The following is a 10,565-nucleotide window of genomic DNA, read 5'->3' on the forward strand; positions in this document are numbered from 1 at the left end:
TAAAAAAAAAAAAGGAATCTAGAAAATCTTCTCATCAGTCCTTAAAATATTTTTTTCTTTCTAGCTGCCTGCTAGAGACTTTGCCTTTATAGACACAGGAGTTATTTTAGGTGCCTGGGGACACAGGCTTAACTAATCATCCGTAATTGTTTCCTGTTGAGAATACTGAACACCAAGAATTGACAGCAAAGGGAAATAAAAGTGTTAATGTGTTCAAAGGGCCATTATTCAACTACAGCTTTGGAAATGTGTGCAGCATCTCCAGAGGATTTAATACATTTATGGAGCAAACCTTTTCCATGAATATTTAATTTCCAGAAGTTGAAATTAGGGGCTTGGTTCATTACAGATTTACATATGTTACATACTTTGGCATGTTTGAATGACATTTAATTATTAATCAGAACTTTGCTTTTTTTTTTTTTTTTTTTGTACACGGGCCTCTCACTGTTGTGGCCTCTCCTGTTGGCGGAGCACAGGCTCCGGACGCACAGGCTCAGCGTCCATGGCTCACGGGCCCAGCCGCTCCGCGGCATGTGGGATCTTCCCGGACCGGGGCACAAACCCATGTCCCCTGCATTGGCAGGTGGATTCTCAACCACTGCGCCACCAGGGAAGCCCAGAACTTTGCTTTTTAAGGCATAATTTGCTGTTAAAAACATGAATTAGGTAAAATGTTATGTTTCTAACATTCCTATTGCTTTTTTAAATGTTCAGATCCAGGCATAACACTGCAACCATTTATGCTTTCCCCTTACCTTCCCCAATGTGTCAATTAAAGACTAAAATGTTCCCCTTATATAGAATATTTATTAGAGATTCTTAAAGACAGAAAATCCCTTACACCCAGCTGAGAGTTTAGAAGTGGACCAACCTGAATTTCACTCCTAGATGTAGCATTCAATTAATTGTATGGTCTTGGATACGTTACTTAACCCTCTAAGTGCCTGTAAAACGGAAATAATAACTATCTTGTAGAATAATAACATATGTATATCTTATATATCTTAAATAGCTGGATATAATGCCGGACTTTCAAAATAGTAGCTATTTTTATTACTGCTTAAATTACAAAAAATTATGCCTTACAGTACATATACGTATAATTTTATGTAAAATGTAAGGTATGACAGTCTCTATAAATATGACAGAAAAAAATGACATAGTCTCTATAAAGGTAGAGACTACATCATTTTTTCTCTCATATTTACGTCCTCAACATCTGGCGTGTGGTATATACATGATCAAACTTTCTGAATGGATGAATGAGTATTTAGACCTAATGAAATGTGTATCTGATGGAAGTCGAACAGGTAACAAGAGCAATTTCTGACACTCCAGTGAGCACATGACTTAAATGAACATCTTCATCTTTTCTTTAGTTTTCCTGTTTATATAGAGATCTGTGCCCCAGAAAATTCTTATGATTCGGTTCAGTAACTGAGTGAGCAAGCTTTTCTTCAGAGTTGGAAGGTACAGTATGAATATTAAATAGCAGCATGACGCTGGGATAGCCACATCCCTGTGATTTTAAGTATCTCAGTCTGTAAAATGACAGATTTGAACTAAATCATTGGTGCTAAAATATTTTCTTAGAAGAAATATTCTCAAAAATAATCTTATGGACCTCCACTAGAAAAAACTGATAAAACCAGAACAGATGCATGAAATGGGCCTACGTGTCTATGTGTGTATGGGAGTGGGCGTTTGTGCCCCCAAGAGAGGAAGAAAATACAGTCTATCAAGCACCCTTTGAGCCACACCTCCCACCTCCTACACTCCCACCAACCTTGACCATGAACACAAACCTATTAGCCTGTGAGACAACCCTGAGAGAATGCTAGAAATCCACTCACCACAGTTTGGAAATGGATAGGATGAACACCAGGTTCCACTCTTGCCTAATATTCTATGATATTGTGATTCTGAGATTCAAAAGACCCTACATTCCTATCTTCTCCCACCACTTTTTGAAAGCTGAGACAAATAAATTAAAAGAATAGGATTAAAGAGTCGCTTCTCAGCTTCAGAGCATTGTGGTAGAGGTAAACCGGGAAAGACTGAAACAGGACAATGAGTAAGAGGCTGAAACTGGAAGCCCTAGGCTAACAGGTCTGTGCTCCTAACTGGCTCAAGCTCAGACTGAGTCAGACTGTTTATATCTATTCTGTGTTATCACTTTTACAGTAACCAATCAATAGAGTTAGAACAGACATCTTTTAAACTTACGGTATGACTGAATTGACCAGCTCTTTCTAGTATAATGTGGACACAGCCTGAGAGTTCGTGAAAGGTGACAGAACTTTGCTTTTCCTTGTCCAGAGATAGGAAAAGCAAAAGAAGCAGGAGGCACGGAAAATGCAGGAGAATGATGGGTAGAGGAAGAATCAGCAGGAGAGCAATCAGTAGCCTACATAGGAGCCCCAGATATAATACTTGATTTCAAGGGAAATTCTATTTTAAAAGTTATTTTAAAATGAAGAAATGTTGAACAGAGATGATATGAGGCAGATAGAAGGAGAGACTAATTTAAGACTAAAAAATGAAAACTACAGCAATTAATATATTATTCATCACTAACAGTAAGATAATCTTACCTGTCACTATGTAAAATTAATTTTGATTCTGTGAAGTTTCATGTATATATCAGTACTAACTTTTAACATAAAGCAGAAAGAAAGCTGAATTGTTGAAAAATGTGCTAATATCCACACACACACCCCCACACACACACCTGTAAATATGCAGTCTATTCCAAAGCCAAGGAAAATTTCTTTATGGCATTCTTTTTTTTTTTTTTTTTGATTTAGATTCTGTCATTTTATTCACATAGTACCCAAAAAACTCTTTCCATGATTAAGCAGTAATTCACAATACATGTATCTTGAGGCATTTGCTGCTTTAATAGATGGCTTGTTCCTCTCTTTAATTACAAAAAGAATGAGACCCAAATAAAAAGACTCCTACATTTTTAATAAATGAAAATGTACAAAACTCAATACTTATTCATATTTACTAGAGCTACAAAGTATAATCACTATCAGAAAATTCTAAAATTAAAATTTGTGTTCTCCTCTCCCCTTACTAATCTAATATTTATCAATATTCTAACTAAGTAGAGCATGTAATCCCACATTTGTCTCAGGAGTTACTCCAAGCACTAGATATGACTGGATTTTCTGATAATGAAATGTTTACCCTTCATGAGGTACAAAGTTCACCATGAGGCCTATCTTCCCTTCTCCTTCTAAGGACTTTCATTTCTCATGGTTGCCTCCATATTGGGTAACGGTGGCACCATGGGAGACACAACAATCCATGTATTCTTGTAATACATACAGAGTTTTATTAAGAATCCCTGGAAAGGGGGACGTTATGTTATATATTGTCAGAATACTTAAAAAAAAAAAACAGTCATTTACTTTTTAAACAAGAGAATCTGATTGAATTAAATGTGGGTTAAACTCAATGGACTCTTTAAATTGAACTTTAGTGATTTTCTCATTTGTACAAGAGTATCAAAATCCAAGGTCTTAACATCATGATAAATTGTCTAGAAACTCATTTAGTAAGAATGCATAAGACCCTGAAAAGGTTGTCCTGGGATGCCTGAAACATGTTCACAGCTGATTTATGCCAGAACAGAGGCCATGAAGAACTCTGAAGGATAGTCACCAGCTGTTAAGGGTTCCCATTTCCAGGTAAGTACAGTTCTCCATTATGTGCTGCACTTACCAGGTAACATCAGTCTCGTTTGGACAGTCTTTTCTTCATCTTCCTTATTTCTTTATGTTAAGGTGATCATCAACTTTATATAAGCACCGACAGATAACTGTTCATTATTAGAACACTCATCGTATTTAGGCCACTTCCTAAAGACACGTAGAGCAAATCTTAATGCTTTCACTGAGATATTTCCAATATAAATTGTAAAGGAGATAAATTTTTTTTTTCCTACACAGGAAATTACTTATTATCATCAACAGTATGTATAGATATTATACATCAACTATACCTCAATTTTAAAAATTGAAACAAAACACTATGTAGGTTCTCAGGTTTTTGTAAGAGACGAGTAAAGTCCCTTTACTCACCTGCTTCCTAACAATGACCCTGGACATTTCAGCTTAGGTCTTGAGGTACATATTCTTTTGGGTCTCCTCAATCCTATTCTCATATTTTGAATCAGGTAACAGAAAAATGAAACAGGAAATTTATTTTATTATTATTATTTTTGGCCATGCCACGTGACTTGGAGGATATTAGTTCCCTGATCAGGGACTGAATCCAGGCCTGCAGCAGTGAAAGTGTGGAGTCCTAACCATTGGACTGCCAGAGAATTTCCAGGAAATTTTTTTTAAAAACGGATTAAATCTTTGGTCTAGTAACTCCAATGTGCAAGCAATGAAATGGAGAATACCCACTTATATACTAACTCACACACTCCTTCTCAACAGGGAAAATGTACTTGTCTAAAAAGGAACATACTAGTTCATTATTTGTGTTAATAATGGAAACAGTAGAACATGTCTGAGAGTATCTTTTCAAGAGTTGCACTAGGGATGGAAATCCGATTTAAGCTTTAGAATCTCAATCACCTGAACTGACACTGTACAGAAAAGCAAACAATGCTGACAGAAAATATTCTACATTCTCTCCTGTGGCTTTTACAACCTTTGAAAGGAAATTGGTGCCCACTGAAACTACCGATTTATACTAAAGGAGTACTGGTGCCTTGTGTCTGCTCCCCTGTTGAAAAAGTTCTCAGTAAATGTTTTGACTCCCTCACAGCACTGATGGGACTTTCTCTCTAGTATGTTTTTTCCTATGTCTGAAAAGATTCGAGCTCTGACTAAAGGCTTTCCCACATTCACGACATTTGAAGGGTTTCTCCCCAGTGTGAGTTCTTCGATGTTGAATCAGGATTGCACTTCGGCTGAAAGCCTTTGCACACACGTCACATGTATAAGGTTTCTCTCCACTGTGGATCCTCTGATGTAGATTAAGGGCTGAGCTCTGAGTAAAGACTTTCCCACATTCATTACACTTGTGTTGTTTTTTTTCGATTACGGTTTCCCTGTCTTCTTTCAAACTTTCTATCTTGTTCACAGGTTCCTCTAAATGTGAAACTCTGGGAAGCATTCATTTGAAGAGTGTTAGAAACTTTGTGATGCAGTTCTTTGCCTGAAGAAGTCTTTCGCCTTGAAGCTGATTTCACATTTATAGTTCTGGTGTCTCTATCATTTTGTCTTAAGGTGTGATGCTCCTTCGATGCCCACTGCAGTTGCTTTTTTGTGGGCTTAAGCTGGCTACGTGGTGTCTCCTGAGTGATTTCACAAGTTGATAGCTTCTTTGCAAGCATGTCCTCATTTCGTCCAAGAGAGACCTGTTCAGCTGCCCTGTCATGCTCTTTCTCCAGCTCCTCCAGCATCACCACGGCTTCCTCTCCACTCTCTGGTCGGTTCTCTTCAAACCAGGCCTGCAGCTCCTCAGGCAACATGGCCAGGAACTGCTCCAGCACCAGCAGCTCCAGGATCTGCTCCTTGCTATGCACCTCTGGCCTCAGCCACTGACAGCACAGCTCACAGAGCTGGCTCAGAGCCTCCCAGGGCCCAGATGACTCTTGGTAGTCAAACTGCCTGAACCGCTGGCGGTAGGTCTCTGAGCTGTAGTAGCTGCTCCAGTGGCGGCTGGAGACCATATTAGAGGCCTGCCCTCCCTCTTCCACCTTCATTACCAGAATGCAGTCAGGGTCCCCTTAAGTTTGTGGAAGGAGTTTTGATTTCTCTCTCAATTTTGCAGACATTTGGACTAGGAATAGCTCAGAACTGCTAGGCTTTAATCTTCAAGAAGGTGAAACTCTCCTTATGGACACTGCTCCTCTGCTGAGCCTGCTCCCGACAGTCCCGGGACACCTTCCTCCACCACACGGCGCCGCTCCCGGACGGGAACCCGACTCCGCGAGACCACATGAGGAGAATGTATGGCATTCTTTTAGCACTGATATCTGACCATTTATAATCATGCATCAGTCAGTCCTGGTAACTTTGGAAGTAGTTGTTTCTACTTAGTTTTTTGTTGTTGTTGTTGCTGTTAAGTAATAACTATCTTGGGGGAGATACTTTGAGACTACCCCATAAAGATTTAAATTGGCTTTATATGAAACCTATATGTTGAATCAGAAAGTGTTTTATTTTACTTAGTTTTACTAGTTAGGAGCATGGTCTATTTTTCTATTTACCTGTTTTTCTTTAGAAAAACAAATAAGATGATTTTGTTCCATGCTTACAATGGAACAAAGTGGAATTTAAAACCAAGTAGAGTATAGAGGACAGGCTCTACTTGGTTTTAAATTCCACTTTGTTCCATTGTAAGCACAGAACAAAATCATCTTATTTGTTTTTCTAAAAAGGCAGACTTTTTTTCAGCACAGTAAAAAATGTAGATTCAAGCATGGGAATTTTATTCAAGAAATACTGATGAATATTCATGCATGGACTGAAGAATATGAAATATGAAATATCAACTTCCCTAAAAGTCATGGGATAAAAATTTTTGTGGAAGGCAATTATATTACTCAAAAAAAATACCTATAAAAACCCCAACACCACAGAAGCAAATGATATATTTAATGTCATTGGTAAATTAGGATTCTTTTAGATAAACATAAAGAAGGAAATGGCATGCTACTTTGAATTGTTATCAGTTATGATGTATTTATAAAGTGATAGTGAGAGTAAGAAAAAAATAGAAGAAATATTAAAACATATTCTAAAATATCCTTCTCTACTTTGTTTTCCTCCATAGTATTTATATCCTTATACTTTATTATTGCTAAGTGTATTGCTACACTTCTTTGTTTATTTTTCTCTCTTCTCACTATAAAACAGGTCTCCTATTATAATTTTGTTGTTTTGTTCACTGCTGTATCCCCAACAATTTTTTTAATAGCTGGCACATAGTAGGTGATAAATATCGGCAGAATGAATGAACTGGTATGTGGCAGTGTGTGCGAGAGATACCAAGTCACTCTCCTTGAGTATCAAGAGAGAATCCTTTTAAAGTCAAGGCAAAAAGACAAAGTTAACTACGAAAGGGGATAAAATTAACCTGGATTCAAATTCAAAGGAACTTTCAATGTTGGAAGGCAATGGAGAGATGCCTTTGGAAAGAAAAATGAGTTCAGACTGTGGTAAAGATAAGTAGCTTATATATAAGAGTAACTCTCCTACAAATAATTATTAAAAAATAATTTATAAACCAAGTTGAAGGCACTTTTAGAATGTCCAAAGGCAGGCAGCAATCATGGAATATTTCAACTTTTGAAAGAATAAATGGCCACTGAGTCAGATCCACACTTATTTGACTTTTCCCCGAAGGCAATTCCCACTTCATATAGCATAGGGGAGCTATAATTCAAGCAGAAATCTGCTGTTTTATCAGGTTGAGGTGTCAGAGAACAGAGTTTGGGCTACCAGAGGAGCTATAAATAGAAGGGGGAAATCCTGAGAAGGAAAGCACCAGAGGGAAAGAGTTACTAACTCAGCATACACACTTTCCTCAAATCCTTGGTTGATCTTTGAATGAATGCACAAGGAAGATTCCAAGAAGTCTAGTGGAAAACAACAGCTGGAAATGTGAAAAAGCTGAGCAGATATCTTAGCTCCTGTCAACAGAAGAAGAGATAGAATATATCATCTGAGTCTGAATTTCTACCCATTGATGAAGGAATCCGCTTTGCCTTTTGTGCCTACCACTGTAAGCACAGCTCCTCTATCCAAGAGCTAGATCCTTTGTCTTGGTCATTTGTGAATTCAGACCAGGGTGAAGCCTTCAGATCTAATCCGAATTCAGCAAAGCAATCTCAACAGGAGCAATCTCATGATGCTAGTCTTAGACACCTGAAGGGTTGGATTTGTCTCATCCTAAGATGTCCCCTTTGCATTTTAATATGGGTACTCTGCTGAGCCACTTCTTTTGTGATCTTGCTATTTGGCCTACTGTATGACTGGCACTTGAGTTCTAAAATTAACAGAGGTAGAGCCAGTTAAGAACTCAGTGGTTATTTAGGCATTATGAATGACTGGTGCCAATTTTTCTAACAGAGAGTACCAAGCTATTATGTGAATCATTTTTTTTACTTCAAAAAACCAACTGGTTGACATAGTTCAAGCCTGAACCCTAATGGTTGCAGCTGTGAAGACCAGGATCCATTCTTTATTAAGGTTATTTACTTCCTTTAATTTAAAGTCATTATACTTTGGTGTAAGGATCAGAGGCATAGAAAAACTGTAACATATGCTTCACTCTCTGCAATATTCTTTCATCCCTTTTTATGCATTTAAAATGTTGGGATTTTCTTATTATCTTATATAAGGATTCCCAAGTAAGAATTTATTTTTACAACAACAAATAGATAGCACAACTTCAAGATGGCACAATTCTGGTACTGTTGGTTATGGCAGACCATCTAGCTTATCTTTGGATATAATTTTGTCATTTATTATTTCTGGATCAATATATCTGATCCAAGATCATTTTTTTCTTTGCTTCAAAACTGTATTGTTTATTTTAGACAATCTATATTATCATTCTTAGAATGTTTAAAAAATAGTCATTGTATTACTACTGTAGTTATGCCCAGTGGTCAGAAAATTTTTCTCTAAGAACCAAATGGCAAATATTTATGTCTTTGGGGCCCAAGAAGCAAAATTAAGCAATTATTATTGCCAAAGAGCTAATAGTCCTTTTACACTTTACATTTTAATAGGTTAAAAAAATTCTTCATTTACAGGCCATACAAAAATAGGCAGAATATCAGATTTAGTCCATGGGCTATATTTTCCAGCCTTCCTCTTTAGCACACCTTTATCAGGTGAGGGGGTGACGTTCATTAGAATCTTTCAACTTCTTGACCTTCATCTCCATTAGTTCCACTTGATATTTCCTTATGTATTTAAAAATATACCTACTCTATGATTCAGTCATTCTCTCCTAGGTATTTACTCCAAAAAAGGAAGCAATTTATCCATGGAAGAAGACTTACACAAAAATGCTTGTCACCTTTATTTCCAGTATTGCCAAATGTCCATCAGGATAAAAGATTTAAAAAGCATTGTAATATATTCACTCAATAAAATACTACTCAGCAATAAAAATGAATGAACCACTGATGTATGCAACAACATAGATGAATCTCAAAAACCATGTGTTTTGGGCAAAAGAAGTCAGGTACATAAGAGTGCTATATTATCTATATGAAGATCAAGAAAAGGCAAAACACATTTAGCTTAATAGAAATTGATTATGACAGGCTAATCTATGGGGGTAGGGACTGGCTGTATAGGAGGCATGAGTAAATTTTATGGAATTAAAGAAATGGTCTATGTCTTTACGGGAGTGTAGGCTACATGGGTATAATCATATATCAAAACATTTAATTGTTGTCTAAATCTGTGCACTTCACCATATGTAAAGTTTACTTCAATAAAACCACAAAAAGGCATTTAAAAATATGAACAGATATCCCTCCTTAATATAAACAAATACAATATTTACTTAAATATATACTTGACAAAATATTACCATATCAAATTCAACAATACATGAAAGGGATTATAAACCCAAATTGTGTTTATTCCAGGTTTGTGTTTATTGTACACAATTGTAAACAATTGTGTTTATTCCAAGGTTGACTTATCCTTTGAAAATCAAAAATTTAATTCACAGAATTAATAGGAAAAGGATAAATCCCATATGATAATTTTAATGGATGCATAAAAATGTTTAGCAATACATGATAAAGAATAGTAGAGAGTATTCTCAATCTGATAAATTGCCTCTAACAAAAAACCTAAAGCTAATATTAAACTTACTCATGAAAGACTGAATTATTCACCTCCCCACACTAGGATCCAGAAAAAGACAATAATTCCTACTTCTACAACTTCTAGTCAATATTGTATTGGAGGTTTTAGCCATTTTTAGTAAGTCAAGAAAAACAAATAAAGCACACAAAAATCAGGAAGAAAAAAACTAAAGCTCAACAAACTTATTAAATTATTATACAGTAAAATAGACACATTTGTGTATAGTTCTATAAATATTAACACAAAAGTCAACTTTGAGTCCTACTTGCAATGAATCAATCAAATCAACCCTTACCTCTCATACCACTCTCCTGACCCAAGGGTTGGACACTATGCTCTACTCTTTGATCAACTTATATCATTTCAATACTTAATATCTGAGATTATAGCTGCTAATATCACTGTCAACAATGCTGAAGAATGATTAGTATAAAAAATGGGCAAGGGAGGGCAAGAATGCCACTGAAAGCCTCAGAAAATTATATTACATATCCTGCATGCAGGAGACAATTGTTCTACTTTTTGGTTAATTCAGAGCCTATAGGATATATTGGTTATGTGAAACACACCTGCTTGAATGATCAACACAATTGCATAGAAAATTTCACATTCTATTTAGGTAATACCTTAAATGTCAATAGTAAGTGAAATGCATTTACTGATTAATCTATGTAGGAGACACCTGCCTTTGAAAAA

The 10,565-nt window shown here is 36.3% G+C and overlaps 1 pseudogene across 1 annotated transcript; it reads right to left on the minus strand.

The window, feature by feature from the left end:
* Positions 1-4,785: 4,785 nt before the first annotated feature.
* Positions 4,786-5,806, minus strand: LOC309827293 (zinc finger protein 396-like; annotated as a pseudogene). The gene has a single exon. The product of its transcript is annotated as a zinc finger protein 396-like (transcript).
* Between the last annotated feature and the right edge of the window lie 4,759 nt (positions 5,807-10,565).

Source organism: Grampus griseus, assembly GCF_964374135.1.
Source record: "Grampus griseus genome assembly, chromosome: 9".
Lineage (NCBI taxonomy): Eukaryota > Metazoa > Chordata > Mammalia > Artiodactyla > Delphinidae > Grampus > Grampus griseus.